This window comes from Zootoca vivipara, chromosome 9, assembly GCF_965207765.1.
Source record: "Zootoca vivipara chromosome 9, rZooViv2.hap1.1, whole genome shotgun sequence".
Classification (NCBI taxonomy): domain Eukaryota; kingdom Metazoa; phylum Chordata; class Lepidosauria; order Squamata; family Lacertidae; genus Zootoca; species Zootoca vivipara.
In genome coordinates, this window is record NC_142592.1 from 18002716 (window position 1) to 18020258 (window position 17543).

The 17543-nt window shown below is 43.8% G+C and overlaps 1 long non-coding RNA gene across 2 annotated transcripts in view; it reads right to left on the bottom strand.

Moving 5' to 3' along the window:
• The window catches only part of LOC118091360 (uncharacterized), a 132456-nt gene extending 120816 nt beyond the window's left edge, over nt 1-11640 (bottom strand). For both annotated transcript variants that reach the window (XR_015945811.1, XR_015945812.1), the window contains exon 1: nt 11575-11640. This is a non-coding gene — a long non-coding RNA (uncharacterized LOC118091360). The remainder of the gene's footprint in view (nt 1-11574) is intronic.
• Nucleotides 11641-17543: the final 5903 nt, after the last annotated feature.

The window sequence follows — 17543 nt, forward strand, 5'->3', positions numbered from 1 at the left end:
ACACAGCAGTTGTCAACTATAGACAGACTGTCCTCCACAGGACAAGTATGCTGGCTGTCACCAAGCACTTCAGGCTAAGAACGAGGCTGGCTCAACTGTGTGTAAAATGTTCTATTAATTCTTTGCCCATGGCTCTATAAATCCTGCTGCACTGGTAAATCTGCCAAGGCATTTCCAAAGATTAGGCACTTTGTAGAATTTCCTTTTGATGACTGGCATAAAAAAAAAGTCTTATGAAGTAAGGTGGAATCATTACCCTTTGTTCGAAAGCCAACATATATTTGTTCCTAAATATACCTCTCAATTTTGACTTTCATCTGTACTGAGGAATTGAAGAGGTTGCTACATCAGCCTCCACCCAGTATACCTGAAGCAGTGTCTCCACCCCCCATTGTTCTGCCCGGACACTGAGGTCCAGCTTTGAGGGCCTTCTGGTGGTTCCCTCCCTGCGAGAAGTGAGGTTGCAGGGAACCAGGCAGAGGGCCTTCTCGGTAGTGGTGCCTGCCCTGTGGAACGCCCTTCCTTCAGATGTCAAGGAAATAAACAGCTATCTGACTTTTCGAAGATATCTGAAGGCAGCCCTGTTTAGGGAAGTTTTTAATGTTTGATGTTTTATTGTGTTTTTAATATCCTGTTGGAAGCCGCCCAGAGTGGCTGGAGCGGCCAGCCAGATGGGCGGGGTATAAGTAATAAATTGTTGTTGTTGTTGTTGTTGTTGTTGTTGTTGTTGTCGTTGTCGTTGTCCTAGTTGTTGAGCATAGGTTTCAGGGAATCTGGCGGATAATATTAGAGTAGAGGAAGTAGTATAACCTGAAGATTAAATGTTATTAATGATTGTTTTTGTTGTTTAGTCGTTTAGTCGTGTCCGACTCTTCGTGACCCCATGGACCATAGCACGCCAGGCACTCCTGTCTTGCACTGCCTCAAATGCATTTGTTGTAGGCAAAGCAATTTACTGCCTGAACCCATTGACCCAATATGGTCTACCTGTAAAACATTCTAATTTGCAGTGTGATTTGTTATTGTGAAAAATTTAATCAGAAAGTTAGGTTTGCATACCTCAAAGTATTTTTATTATTATTATTTTTAAAAAACTCATTAGAACCACTTTAATTAATGTTGATAAACTTACTGGTGCATCAAAAGACATCTCATTCTCTACCTCTAGCAGAAATGCCGAAATGATTTTTCAATTTATATGCACTATTACTTCTGCAGAAGAATGTCTTCTTCATTAATAACATGCGTACATTAGATAACAATTGTTTAAGCGCTCATTGTCAGGTGCTCTATGGGCACTTTGATCTGCTGTAAAGAATACTAAGTGTTGCTAGCTAACAGGTTTTGGAGTTTTGCTGTTGTTCATAGCCTTTTAAAATATACACAAGGGAATGATTCCTTCCATTTTTGCCCCCCCCCCCCGAAGAAAGATTGTTTCTCATTTATCGTGTCCTCCCTAAAAGAGGGCATGTGTTATGGTGAGACCTGTGTTGTGGGTGGGTAAGATTGGATACACAACACCCAATTGGTAGGTCCCTCGATGTTGGGTTCAATCTGGCCAATGGGGCACAGTCCAAACGGATCGAGGGACCTATATATACCCATGCACGTGACCCAGAGCTTCCTCTTTTGGCTCATGCATTCGGAACACCCGCCCACCTCTCCCTATTTTTTAGGGTAATGTTGTGATTGACCTTGCTATGCCGTCATGTGTTGTCTGTCATTGGGACAGGGGCACGGCAGGAATTTTCCCCACTTGGCTGATTGGCTGTTGCCATTTGGGTTTCGCCTGCCACGTAGCAAATCATCACAACTTGTAAGGTTGCGGATAGGCACTGGTTCAGGTGATAGGGATGGGAGAACGGTCTCGCCATCCCTATATGAAGGGTATTCCATTAAAGGAATCCAGGGCCTCAGCTGGTTTGGTCAACCCCCGAGAGGGGAGCATTTGGGTAGGCTGACTTATGCTGGTGCCTTGGGTCAGCGCTACCTGCAAAGGTGCAGGGAGCTAGTCGAACCAGAGCCTATGCAACCACTCACCTGATGTAATCAATAAAGTTGTGGCCTAATTCTGCCAAAAACCTAAACTAAAATTTGAGTCAAATGTGTGTTTATTTAGGGGGGAGGTCTCTGGGTCTGAACATGCAAAAGAGATGTAACCCAGCTTTCAAAGGCCTGGTTAGAAGTCACATCCTTTTCTTTCTCTAAACTCTTGAGAAAAAAATCCAGAGAATACCTAAAGCTAAACTCGAATCTGAATGAAAAAAAACGGACTGAACCTTATTACCAAACCCCGCTCAATCTAACACCCATAATTCCAGAAAGGAGACAGCACCTGTGTATAGAAAACAAAAATATTTGTTCTGAGTCAACACACCAAAAAATAATAATAGAATGAAATAGAAATGTGGTTCAAAGCCTGATAAATAAAAGAATTGCAGCCCTAGGCCCAGTGCCTCGCCCAGCTTAATACTATATAAGGTGTGACAGTGCAAACTCAGGCGGAAAACAATCTGGATTGAAAAAAAGCCACAACTTTTATTGATTACTGGTGTAGGTGGAACTTTGGCGTAGGCATCCAGTCCAGCCTCTTGGTGGAGGGCTAGAGCCACTTTAGATTTGGCCTCCCCAAGATGCCATTCTACTGGGTGGCTGCCCTAAGACTGCCACTGGAAGCCCTATGGCTCGTCTGCACCCATGCTTGGCTTATGGATAGGGACACCCTCTGAGACCCCTCTAATGGGGTACCCTGAATACACCGCTGCTTTAGTACTGGTTGATGCACCAGGGACGTGGGTGGCGCTGTGTTCTAAACCACTGAGCCTCTTCGGCTTGCCGACTGGAAGGTCGGCTGTTCAAATCCCCGCGACGGGGTGAGCTCCCATTGCTCTGTCCCAGATCCTGCCAACCTAACAGTTTGAAAGCACGCCAGCGCAAGTAGATAAATAAGTACTGCTGTGGTGGGAAGGTAACGCTTTTCCTTGCACTCTGGTTTCCGTCACGCTGTTCCGTTGCACCAGAAGTGGTTTAGTCATGCTGGCCACATGACCCAGAAAGCTGTCTGTGGACAAACGCCAGCTCCCTTGGCCTGAAAGCGAGATGAGCGCTGCAACCCTACAGTCGCCTTTGTCTGGACTTAACTGTCCAGGGGTCCTTTAGTTTTACCTTTTTACTGGTTGATGCACCACTTCACCCAACGCTTGAAGACTAGGATTCCACCCAATGCCTTAACCACCAAAATTTGTGGCATTCTGCTATGGGAAAAGCAAAACCTCTAGACCAGCCAATTTCTTTGTAGGGAAATTCCTTCTTGGCTCTGAATATGGCAACCATTAGCAACCATAGTGAGGTCAAGAACCACTGAGTGTTTTAACTGAATAAAACCTAGGGAGGAAAGGAAAGTTAGAGCATAACCTGAAAAGAAAAGAAAAATCTAACTTATTTACAGCTTCTCCTTCAGGAGGGAAAGGGGCCAGCAAGCTACCTTCCTTCTCCCTATGACATCCTTTCCAATTCCACTTTACTATGAAGCGGCTTCTGCAATGTGCATACAGAGTGATGTTTCCCATAAGTCACCATAGGAATTCCCACAGCCCTACTAGTATGTCTGCCATTCAACTGTAAGCATCTTGGGAATCCACTTTTAAACCTGGAGAACCTTGTCAGAAGAAGAAACAAAAACAGAGCAGCTGTACTAGAGACGGAAGTCACACAGGCTGGCTTCCTTTCTCACAGAAGAGGAAGTAAACAAGAGGGTCACATGATCCTTGCAATGGGAGGAGTGAAATGCAAACTGGGAACTGCAGTCCAAAAACAGCTGGAGACCCAACTCTATGGGACTCCCTCTCAATAGACACCAAGCAGGCTTTGTCCCTGGCAAAGTTTCAACAGGTCAAAACGAGTGCTTTTTTTCTAGAAAAATAGGTACTGTTGCCCGCCACGAAGTTGTTACAGTTAGTGCCACACTTTTAAACAACAAAATGAGGTGCTGGTACTGAGTACCCTCGAGTATCCCCTAAAACCCTACACTGGTCAAAACCATTTTATTTCAGGAGGCCTTTGCACCATGAATGCTCCTCTAATGTTCTTATTTTCTGACGTTTTAATCTATGTTTTGATTTTTTTTTCTTTGTAAGAATCTTTGAGACACATGTGGAAATAAAATATTAAGTTTCCCACACATCGTCACAGAATGATTTAAAAAAAAAAAGGTTTCCAACCTCTTCCATTTGTCATGCACTCCAACAAAATAACGAAGGCCAGTCAATAGCAATCATCGGCAACATGTGCTGCGAAGTGAATCATTCCAAGCTGATCCTGCTCCCCTGCCCCTTCTTGTGGCTAATGGTAATTGATCCAGAAACAGTGAATTCATTGTGTACACAGCCCAGGTCTGGCTATGGCTGATACATTTGATAAACAGCTTCAGCTGCAGGACTGCCAGTTACAGCCAGGAAGGCAGATGTTGTCACTGAAATTGCCAGTTAATAAGGTGCAAGCCAGGCTGAGAAGCCAGATAGCCTTTACTCTCAGAGCACCAGCCAACGGCAGGCGAGAAACGATAGCATGAATCACCAAACACAGAAACAAACATTATCTGTAGAAAGTGAGGTGCTAAGCTTCAACTCTGATTAGAAACTAGGTTTTCCGACCTGGAAGCTCTACTGCCAAATCCTAGGTGATTGAGGACCAAACGAGCCACCTGAAGTGCTGTGTTTGCTTATTATTAGCTGCCACAGAGACAGGAGAGGGAAAGGCTCTTTGGGACAAAGGCATGTAGGGAGGGACACTGAAGCGTTGCCTCCTGGCGCAGCCCCAACAAAAACCACCCATCCCCTGCGGCAACTAATAGCATTATAAGCTCCGGGATAGCTCAGATGGTAGAGCATGACACTCCTAATCTCAGGGGTGTGGGTTTAAGCCCCATGTTGGGCAAAAGATTTCTGCCTTGCAGGCAGTTGGACTAGATCAGGGGTCACCAACCTAAGGCCTTGGGGCCAGATGCGGCCCAATCGCCTTCTCAATCTGCCCTGTGGACGGTCCAGGAATCAGCGTGTTTTTACATGAGTAGAATGTGTCATTTTATTTAAAATGCACCTCTGGGTTATTTGTGGGGCATAGGCATTCGTTCATTCCCCCCCCCCCCAAAAAAAATATAGCCCAGCCCACCACATAGTCTGAGGGACAGTGGACAGGTCCACGGCTGAAAAAGGTTGCTGACCCCTGGACTAGATGATCCTTGTGGTCCCTTCCAACTCTATGATTATATGATGAGGTAAACTTTCATGGGTGCCTATGGAAGCTTCTAGGACAGGCATCCCGAAACTCAGCCCTCCAGATGTTTTGGGACTACAACGCCCATCATCCCTGACCACTGGTCCTGTTAGCTAGGGGTGATGGGAGTTGTAGTCCCAAAACATCTGGAGGGCCAAGTTTGGGGGTGCCTGTTCTAGGATTTGTTATAGCCGCCATAGTGGCAGACTGACATTCATCAATGGCATGTGACGGACAGCTGGTGGGGTGGGTCAGCACTGCATACTTGGTCTCCCATCAGCCACGTCATTCTGCTTGCTGCATACCCTTTCAAGTGTCCTGTCAGGGTTTTTGCGACTACTCTTGAGTAACGACCCTCCACATGCTTGTCTTTCAGAAACTTTTATTGGTGCACATCATTTACAGTGAAGTGAGCTGCTGGTTTCATGTCTCATCAGTCCGAATCAGAATCCGGCACTGCCCCCTTTCGTGACCTGGACCAACATAAGAGCCGCGGGACAGCGAACCTCCTCCCCTTTCTCCTCCTCCTTAATTCCGGTGTCGGGGGGAAAGGTCTCCGGTCCGTCTGAGTCCCATCCTCTCTTTCCCCCTTCCTCTCTTCCTGCATGAGGAGCAGTGGCTCTTGGATGTTGCCAGAGCTCTGGCACTCCCTCTCCGTCTCCTGACTTTCCCCTTCCGACCCTTCGCTTTCATTACTGCTGGGAGATGGGCTGCTCCTGATGAGGGGGGGGGGCTGTTCCCTATAAGCCCTCCCCCTTACATGTCCCTATTTTCCAGGGACAGTCCCGGAATTACAAAAGACCTCGCGGATTCTGATTTGACCCTGGAATGTCTCTATTTGCTGCTGCCAAGCTCAGGGAAGAGGATGAGCCACTGCCTGTCCTGAGCAGTGGCGGCAGCAGTGGCGGCAGCTCGTAGCATCTCATTGCCTCTCCATGGCTACCACTGTCGGCCTCCTCCCTTCGGCAGCTCGTAGCAGCTGCTGGAGAGTGGGCAAGGAGGACAAGAGGGTGTCGCCACCAAGGCCCAGGCTCGTGTGACATGTTGATTCTGAGGGGCAGACAGAGGGCAGGGCTGCCAAGGGCAAGAATAAAGGGGGAGCAGAGCACAATATTTAATCCATTTATTCCAGCAGTTCACTTATAGTAGCCTTCTCCAACATCTCCAGGTGTTGTTAGACAATAATGTCCATCAGCCACCATGAAGGCCATTTAATCTTCTATGGCAGAGGTGGCTAATCTGGGCCCATGCAGATTTTCTTAGATGCCAACTTCCAACAGTCCCCAGTCGGTGTGGCCAACGGTCAAGAGATGATGGAGTTGTATTCCAACAGGTTTGCCACTTCTACTCCACGGAGTACTCAAAGTACAAAAGCCCTCTCAGAATTTACATTAGGCAACCACTGAGAAAGGGAGAAAAACTAGGAAGTAATATGAAAGGGTGGGGGGGGAGAGACTGTAGAGTTTGAATTTTTACTTAAATAATGTGCGTAAAGAAGGGCACACTATGTGTGAGGAGCATCGCAAGTGAAGAAAGAGAAGGGGGAGCACCTGGGAAATGGAAAAGTTTTAGACAAAGTGCGCAAGTTTGCTAATAAGCCACAAATAAAAGCAAAAGGCTAGGCAATCCTTGGAAAGTGTGTGCCCCACTACCGAGGCTACAGCAGCCACACAGCACCAAAGTTCATTTGAAATGCTTGCCTTTAAATTAAATGTGCCACAAAATTCCCTTGGTCACCCAACTTCACTCGGGTCATTATTCTTTGATGTCAGCTACACATCAAATTGAATGCTGAATACATCTGTAGAGATTCAGGCAAGATGCAGGAGGTTTGCTCTTTCTGTTGCCCTTTTGTCGTTCTTTTTTTTTATATAGATGAGCAAAGGAAGCTGCAGTTTAATTCCTCTTCTTTCCCCCATGGAGCTCTGGAGTATGAGACAAGCTAGATACCGGGCATCTCACTTGATGCAATTTGAAGTTTCTCTGTAGACCAATGAACCGTTGAGGAAAGTTGTGGGGCAGAACCTTTTTCTAAAAAAGGGGTTAGTTCAAATTAATATTGAGGATTTCTGCTGACCACACTCAGGTGAGCTAACGCTTCCAATACCTTTGTGATTCTGTTAAGATTCTCTGAAGAATTTCAACAGATGCCAGTTGAGAGGGGAAAGAGCAGAACAAAGGATCATAGCTGCCAAGTTATCCCTTTTTTTAAGAGAAATTCCCTTATGCTGAATAGGCTTCCTCGTGAGAAAAGGGAAAACTTGGCAGCTATGCAAAGGATACACAAAAACATACTGAAAACTGAAAGTGAGCTAGAATGTGGGGAGAGGGAGGACAGTAAATAGGAAGTAGCTGTAGGAGAGAAATTTGATTCAGTGGGTATTTAAAGGCTCTAAGTCTCTTTAGGTTGCCTTGGGCAAGATAATTCAACTAACAAATTTACTAATAATAATGGTGAACCAACCTCATTCACACTTTCCTAAATGATATGCAAACCGAAACAGCTATCCTTCTTTGTGCTGCAGTTTGTCAGAAAAGTAATATGTACAAAAATGCATATACTGAGGTAAACTGTGCATAAAAATGCATATAGTACTGACAATAACATCTAAAATATATGTTGTATTCGGGGATTTGCATTGCCAAAATATGTATCTTAGGCGTGTACCCTCTATCAACCAACCTGCTACAGGTTGATAATGATTTGGCAGGATTAACCATGGTTAAGAATCACACATCGAATCAGGGTGACTCCGCCAAGATCACCATTTTGAGAGTGCTATGGGCTCATCAGCCCTGTCTGGGCATCTGGACGGAAGTACCTCCCCCTGGATCGCTTTAACAGAATATCCTGGTTCCTTGGACTGGGTGGTTGGGGCTTCTGCCTCCTGCCTCTCCCCGCAATTCCATGTTGACTAAGAATCCAACCCAATGCCTTATCTGCCATCAAGCTGTGACAATTGCTACAAAGTAGGCAAAACCCCTAGACAGGCCCAATCTTGTCTGAAGGATAATTCTCTCTGGCCCCGAATACTGCACCCGAAGATTCCCAAATACAAGATATTTGGCAAGACCTGCCCAATTACCTCTGGGCAGGTCTTCAGCATAATGCTTAGGGTAGATGGGTGGAGAATCCAGTGCTGACTGAAGCTGAGTGCAGGGTGCAGGTGACATAAATAGCCATGGAGTGGACCAGAGGGAAGAAGTTTTCCCTCTGGTCTGGTCCCAGAGCCATGCCCTCCCCAACTTGCCCACAGTTTGCTGCAATCACAGGTGAGCCCCAGCAGCCAGCGTGGCCGGTAAGGAGGAAGTAACATCTTCCCCCAGCCTGTGCCAAAACTGGAAATCTGCCTGGCACCACCATGGCCACGCCAGACCACAACCACCAGTCACCTCTAGCAGCCGCTAAGTGGTCCTTTCCTTTTATATTCCAAATGTACGGTTAAAGGCCACCCATATCTGTGGAATTGTACAGCAATTCCTCTGCCAATTTTTTTAAAAATCATTTCAACTGTCTTTCAGGCCACCCATATCTGTGGAATTGTACAGCAATTCCTCTGCCAATTTTTTTTATCATTTCATTTTTAAAAATGATTTATTCTTCTTTCTGTATTCTCGCAAGACCCTTCAACTTCCAGTCATATTTCTGTTAGATTTAACAGGACGTTCTTTCTGAAGTGGGAATGTTTTCTGCTAATTACAAAGCCTTCATTCTTGTAACAGTACAGAATATATATATATATATATATATATATATATATATATATATATATGATATCAACATGTGTATTACATTACAACAGATTTTCCTCAGTGCTTCCCTATGAATGTGGCAGCATTTTTGTCAGCTAACGGCTCCTGTGAAGAACAATGGCAGGCTATCGATGACAAAGAAGAACTGTCTAATTAGTCTACATTTTTCGAAGAATAATTGCCTGTCAAGTAGTTAAACCATCTTTCTGGAAACACATTTCCCAAAGCTGCAATTGAAATTACAGGTATGCTCATGTGGATCCTTGGTAATATAAATCTTTCTAAAGAAGCTGTCCCACATCTATTGTTTCATACAAAAATATATTTCCACTGTTATTTTATGTTGGAACTACAGACCATAAAATTAAGGGGGGAAATATATTTAAAGGGCATTCAGATCTCCAGAAGCTGTTCCGTGCAAACAGTGTGCAGTAACAAGGCCAACAACTTATTTTACATTTCATGGCAAATGTTCACCATTTAGAATGGTCTAAAACGCAGCTATTAGAGCCCACCTCCCTTTTCTCCCCACTAGATGCCATTGGCATGAATACAATACAGTTGGGTTGAAGACTAAGGCTCTGAATATTAATGCTGACACACAAGGTAAAATGGGAGCTATTTTTAGGGTCTCCTTTTCAGTTGTGCTCAGAACAGTAATTTATTCATTATCAGCCTCCGTAGGGAATTTTGCTCAGTAAAACTTACTCAATCTGCAGTGTAACAGGGGTAAAAAAGACCACTCCGGAAATCATAAAGCACATTTCAATAAATATTAGTATCTTTAGCAACACTCAAAGGAGATATTTTCCAATACCTCATTATGTCTAGTGCCTGCTGGTTCTAATGGTAATTACACACTAGGGGAGGGCCAGATCTGAAATCGGGATAAACAACTAAATTAGAGTTGCTACACACAGGTAGTGTGGTTGCTGACCTTGGGCCAGACATCCTGGAAAGTGAAGTCAAATGGGCCTTAGAAAGCACTGCTAATAACAAGGCCAGTGGAAGTGATGATATTCCAGCTGAACTATTCAAAATTTTAAAAGATGATGCTGTTAAGGTGCTACACTCAATATGCCAGCAAGTTTGGAAAACTCAGCAGTGGCCAGAGGATTGGAGAAGATCAGTCTACATCCCAATCCCAAAGAAGGGCAGTGCCAAAGAATGTGCCAACTACCGCACAATTGCGCTCATTTCACATGCTAGCAAGGTTATGCTTAAAATTTTACAAGGCAGGCTTAAGCAGTATGTGGACCGAGAACTCCCAGAAGTGCAAGCTGGATTTTGAAGGGGCAGAGGAACCAGAGACCAAATTGCAAACATTCGCTGGATTATGGAGAAAGCTAGAGAGTTCCAGAAAAACATCTACTTCTGCTTCATTGACTACGCAAAAGCATTTGACTGTGTTGACCACAGCAACTATGGCAAGTTCTTAAAGAAATGGGAGTGCCTGATCACATCATCTGTCTCCTGAGAAATATCTATGTGGGACAAGAAGCTACAGTTAGAACTGTTTCTGGAATAACTGATTAGTTCAAAATTGGGAAAGGAGTACAACAAGGCTGTATATTGTCTCCCTGCTTATTTAACTTATATGCAGAATTCATCATGCGAAAGGCTAGACTAAATGAATCCCAAATCGGAATTAAGATTGCCAGAAGAAATATCAACAACCTCAGATATGCTGATGACACAACCTTGATGGCAGAAAGTGAGGAAGAATTAAAGAACCTTTTATAATGAGGGTGAAAGAGGAGAGCGCAAAATATGGTGTGAAGTGTCAACATCAAAAAAACTAAGATCATGGCCACTGGTCCCATCACCTCCTGGCAAATAGAAGGGGAAGAAATGGAGGCAGTGAGAGATTTTACTTTCTTGGGTTCCATGATCACTGCAGATGGTGACAGCAGTCACGAAATTAAAAGACGCCTGCTTCTTGGGAGAAAAGCAATGACAAACCTAGACAGCATCTTAAAAAGCAGAGACATCACCTTGCCAACAAAGGTCCGTATAGTTAAAGCTATGGTTTTCCCAGTAGTGATGTATGGAAGTGAGAGCTGGACCATAAAGAAGACTGATCGCCGAAGAATTGATGCTTTTGAATTATGGTGCTGGAGGAGACTCTTGAGAGTCCCATGGACTGCAAGAAGATCAAACCTATCCATTCTGAAGGAAATCAGCCCTGAGTGCTCACTGGAAGGACAGATCCTGAAGCAGAGGCTCCAATACTTTGGCCACCTCATGAGAAGAGAAGACTCCCTGGAAAAGACCCTGATGTTGGGAAAGATGGAGGGCACTAGGAGAAGGGGACGACAGAGGACGAGATGGTTGGACAGTGTTCTCGAAGCTACGAACATGAGTTTGACCAAACTGCGGGAGGCAGTGGAAGACAGGAGTGCCTGGCGTGCTATGGTCCATGGGGTCACGAAGAGTCAGACACGACTAAACAACAATAACAACAACAACATTTGCCTATTATGTTCCACCTGTATTGCTGCCCCAGAAACTGAAGCTGATAAGAGACAAAACAAATTAAACACTTACTGTAGAACATGCTCTAGGCATTCCTGGTGACTTCTTTTCTGCTTCTGCTTCTTTTTCAAACTGCAATAAGAAGAATTTGCCAAGTTAGCACGGGGGGGGGGGGTCAGCTAATATCCTGTATTCAAAAGCAAGAGGTTTCACAATGTACTGCAGGTATATATTTATTAGATCAAATATATAATTTATGTATTGTCGCAACATTCATCCACTATATAGTGCAATATTATGTATATTATTTCATGTTGAGAGTATATAAGTATATTTACATGCTCAGTACAAGAAACATAAACAGCATCCAGAATAACTAAAAACCTAGGAACTGATAAAATGCATAACCAGTACTCTTGTTTATTCTTTTTTTTTTCCTCCCAGGACAGATATGTATGTGGCATAATTTAGCCGAGCATCAATACCAGTTCCTCTTGTTATTCACATTATATTGCTCATCTTGTGTTTGGGAGCTTCAATATTTATTTGATTGGGGTGATGAATAATGATTTATTCATAAACCTTTGCATAGAATTAGGGAATTTTTTGTGGAAAGAAGTTCTGTTCTCAAGAAAGGGTTGCAGCCAGGTATTCATTCATTGTGCCTGAATAAGACTCCAGCAGGGAGCAGCCATCAAGGCACCCAAGCAAGCACCCAGCACCCTAAAGATGCTGTGGTCAGGAGGGATAGAAGACAGCCAAGCATTGGACCCAGATCCACCTGAGATCCCCTCCCACCCCACACCAAAATTCACGAGCCGCACCTAACATTCAACACACCTAGCACCTAGCAACTACCCATTCATTACGCTCAGGTATATGTTGACCTTTCAGATGCCATTTGGGACCATTGGCCATGTTGCCTGTGGCTGAAAGGAGGTAGCATCCAAGAAGATCTGAAAGGCCACAGGTTTCTCATCCCTGCTTCACAGCAACAATATATTACTCTGGATGAGGCCCGTACATGACCTCCCAAACAGAATGCGGTACGCCAGCCATACATGGGAGCCTAGCTTTTCCACTCCCTACTTTTGACTGCACAAACCAATGAGCTCCCGGGTATTTGTTAGGTCACAATACATGAGTGGTGTTCAGCTCTGTGGATAATAAGTATGCAAGGCTATGGCACACAATGCAATAAAATGATACGCCCTGAGCACAGCATGGAAGGGCTCGCAGCATTAATACTCTGGCAGATCTGAGCTCCCGGGGGCCTCAACCTGCCCAACCAGCCCCGCTGCTGGGCCTGATTTTCATCATCCCTGACCACTGGCCATACTGACTGAGGCTGATGCAAGTTGGAACCCAACAACCACTCAAGAACCACAGGTTTCTCCCAAACAATGAGTTCTAGAAATGATAGCTTACACTTCACAGAACTATGGTTCACTGCACTGACTCAATGTGTATTCTCTCCCCTCTGGAACAGTCAAAGCTACCTAAAAATTATTCTTCCTGTATTAACTCCCCAAAGAACGAAGCCCCTGAGCCTCTAAAAGTAAGTTGCTTCCTTACTGATACTCTACTTCTGATCATTGGCTTTTGCCTCATTACATAGCTTAATTTGGGGAAAGCTACATACACCATGGACCCCAATTTAGACCTGATTGCGTGAGTTACGACTACCCCAGTAAAGTTGTTGCATCATGATTTACATTACACAGACGGAAACAGTGGGTACGTGGCATTCCCAGCCTCTCACGGCATGATGCTGATACATTATTCAGTTTCTGTATGTTTTGACATATTTACAATATTCAGCTGCCAATAAAAGCAAATGCAATTCAACAGAAGCAAGGCCCCCTTCCAGTTCCTTACATTTTAATGTGTCCTTGAAGAATAAAATTCTCTCCCACAATCGAGCAGCAGGAGCCCAGTCAAAAATCCATGCTTCTTTGCGTGCCACATTACAGACTTCACAAACAATAAAACTGCAGCATACATATCTCACAATAGCCATGCTAATGTTAATTAAGAGTAAAGGCAGAAATGCACACATTTTACAGTATGTAGTGTCTGCAATTCTCTCCTCTGCTCCAATCTGTATTTTATTAGCTGCAGGTGACTTCATGTGGAGAAAAAGATTGGAGATAGGAGGGGTTAAACTTTAACCCTTTCTTTCCCGGTTTCTTTTTAAAATTATTCAGACAAGGATTTACCGATATTAGGAAAATAACAAGGATAGAGAAGTTTGAAATTTATAAGGAAATATCAGTGGCGGCAGCAGCAACCTGACAAAAATAACATTAGAGGAAGGGACAAGGCACAGGGGATTCCTCTGGCAATACAACAAGACCCAAATGCTTCACAGGGGAATACAAGAAAACGTCACTGTTTTTTAAAAGTGCTTTGTGTCATTTTAACATACAAACAAATAAAGTGCCTATACATAGTGCTTCCATCCATTTCCAGTAGTGCAGGGCCATGCATCAGTTACAAGCTATGTGGTGAGAACTGTTTCAACCCTTGCCACATAGTCCCAGAAGACTATAATGGTAGGCCAGCCCTACTGTTAGGCCGAGAGAGGCGACAGTCTCAGGTGGCAGAGGCTGGAGGGGAGCAGCTGCCAGCTGCTTCTCCAGAGCCCAATGGCCATACGTATATTGGAGGATAGAGTTGTGTGCCATGTGACCTGCCCCACATCCCCACAGTTAGCCGGCTTCCTACTGCCATTACTGAAATAAGATGTGGTTTTTAGTTCAGTTGGCTTCTTTCTGCACATGGAATGATGACAGCACTTTGTTCTTCACCTGAGGCATTATGTTATATGTGAGAGCTATGAAGGGAAACTAAACACCTACAAAACAACACACATAATAAAGGTAAATGTAAAGGACCCCTGGACGGTTAAGTCCAGTCAAAGGCAACTATAGGGTTGCGGTGCTCAACTCACTTTCAGGCCGAGGGAGCTGGTGTTTGTCCACAGACAGCTTTCTGGGTCATGTGGCCAGCATGACTGAACTGCTTTTGGCGCAATGGGACAGTAACACCGTTTACCTTCCCGCCCTATTTATCTACTTGCACTGGTGTGCTTTCGAACTGCTAGGTTGGCAGGAGCTGGGACAGAGCAATGGGAGCTGACCCCGTAGCGGGGATTCGAACCGCCGACCTTCCGATCAGCAAGCCTAAGAGCCTCAGTGGTTTGGATCACAGCACCACCCATGCTGCCCACATAACAAATCCCGTTTGGCCACTCAGTCTCCCTCTCCATCCCCATCACTTTCTCCAGAAGAGATTCCAAGATTCATTTCTCAAGAAGATTGAGGTGAGAATGCCATTTCGAGTGGACATTTGGAAGGAACGTTTTAAACCTCTCTTCCCCACCCATCCACCTGCTCTTCCAATGGATAATCAGTTGCTTCGCCTTATTTTCTTCAAAAACCTCGGAAGGAGGAGACAGAACGTCTCATAACATATTTCCCATCCCATGAGTCTGGAAAATTGCACTCTGCGAATGAAAAAAACAATTACTGGATTTATCATTTTATTATGTTTGGGACAGAAGAAGTAAAAATTTACCTAGGTGTTTTAGTAATCACTCTTTGCCTTTAGGTGATAGCATAAAATGCCTTTCTTGGCTGCATCTTTATTTTGTGATACCCATAAACTCCCAATAATACCTCATTTCACAAATGGAGCAAAGACGGTGCGCAGCTAGAGGCATTAGGAAAATGGTTACTTTCCAAAATACATCAAGTGATTAATACCAATTGAGGGGTGAACACTTAACATTACTTTCTACCAGTTAGCAAAACATGTATGGTGGGAATTTTTAGCTGCTTCCGTATCAACATATTGCAAGAATTGTTGCTACTGAACCATCTGCCAAAGGAAGCTGTCTATTGCCAGAGTGTGGTCTATTCTACATTAATGAATAGTGTTTCATTAATACAACTTACTAAAAACCAGTGTGATGTAGTAGTTAAGAGTCCTGGACTGGGAACTGGGAGGCCAGGGTTGAAATCCCCATTCAGACGTGAAACTCACGGGGTGATCTTGGCTCAGTTGCTGCCTCTCAACCTAACCTACCTCACAGGGTTGTTGTGGGGATGAAATGAAGAGGAAGAGATGCACATGAGCTCGTTGGAAAAATGGTGCAGTGTAAATGAAATAAATGGCAATAACCTGCCTCACAGGGTTGTTGTGAAGATATCCTGGCGGGGGAAGAAATATAAATTGCATAGTATCTTAAGGTTCTTAGAGGACAGGTGGGATAGAAGAAGAGGAAGAGGAAGAGGAAGAGAGCCTCTGCGCCATTTGTTTGCTTTTGAATATTCTGTTTTGACATAAGGAAGGGAAAACCCTCCATAGATTAAGTGCTTGAGTGCCCAAAGTTTTCAGTGTCATCTCTTAAATAACATTTATTTGAAAAACACAGGTGTATAATAAAACAAAGGTAAGCATTTCTCTTTATGTGGCAGGACCCAACTAGCTTATTAGCTCTTTGATTTGCTATCCCTCTCCACAGAGGGGCTGGTCACTTTCCTTAAGTATCACTATATAATGTTCCGCTTCCTAGCTGTTAGACTGTGGTCCATCCTAGGCTTTGTAAAGAGCAGGTAACCCCACAGAATGAGAAAAGTGAACCAGAGAAAAGTAAATGCTAGATGTGGGAGGGATAGGGCCACGAGAGAGAGAGAGAGAGAGAGAGAGAGAGAGAGAGAGAGAGAGAGAGAGAGAGAGAGAGAGAGAGAGAGAGTTGTATATGTGATTATGATTTTCTTTCCCAGGGATATATTACAAATTGGTTTTTTACAAACAAAATGTATAAATATCAGATTCCCACACACTTCTGTGTGCATATATGTAATAGGCACAACCAGGGCTATTTTTCTAGAAAAAGTGGTGCCAGAACTCACCATGAACTCTTCCTTCATTCTCTTATTATGGCAATGGCATCCTTGGTGCCGAAACTGAGTCCCGGCTGAAAAAAAAAAAAAGCTGAAAGTTCCCATTTATTTCCAGGGGAGAGCTAACAAACACTTAGGTCTGTCCAGTGAAATCAATGGATCTCAGAAGTGATTCACTTTCTCTAGATTATATCCAGGTTCCTTGGGCTATGGAAGTTAAGCAGTTTTTAGATGAAAACCTATTTGGAAGTAAGGTTCGTAGAGATCAACTGAGCTTTCGTCTGATCCTAAGCTCATTAGCTCTGAGAGCCACACTTTCATGTGTCATGCAGCCTTTGCCATCTTTCTGTTCTTGACAACTGTTGCCAAGGGCCTCATGCCATGGCTGAGGAGAGGTTGTCATTCTGACAGGGTGGCCTTATCTCAGGCATAATATCTGACCCAGCTATTTCATAATAAAAGGAGCTTTCAAGTTTTATTGTTCGTCTGCATTCCCAATTAGAAAATATAGTTAAATGGCTCTTATGGTATTGACATGGAAGTCATAATTTCAGGAAATTTCTTCATGCCCAATACCATAGGCATGACTTTTAATGCAACCACAATTCTTTCAACCTTTCTTGCCCATTTGTGTTAAGGATAAGTTTATACAATCAATTCTGAAGAAAAAGTGTCAACCTGAGGTAACATTTTCCTTTCCTTCTTCGTAAGTCATTTGTTCTTTTTAAAAATGCTCTTATCAGCCTCATACATCCTTGGGACCTGAGGGTGAATTGAGACACAATCAAAATGCAAGGGTTGTGTTATTGTTGCATTTATGTGATTGTAAATGTGCCGTTTGTATATCTGCAATCATTAGTAACTAACGAAGATAAATAGGAATGCCTTTCACATTGTAAAGGTCTTTGTCCATAAAATCTAACTTTTCCAAATCCTGCCTCGTTCTTCCCATGCCTCATATTTGTGCTTTCCTGATTGTAAGTGTTCCCTAATCCGAATTCTTAATGTAGTACACATGTCACTGTAGTTTTAACATTCTTTAATATTATTTTAGAGGACAGACCCTAGGTATCATTAGACCCTTTGTTCTAATCTAGATTCTCTGGCTCTTATATCCAATACTAAAGAGCC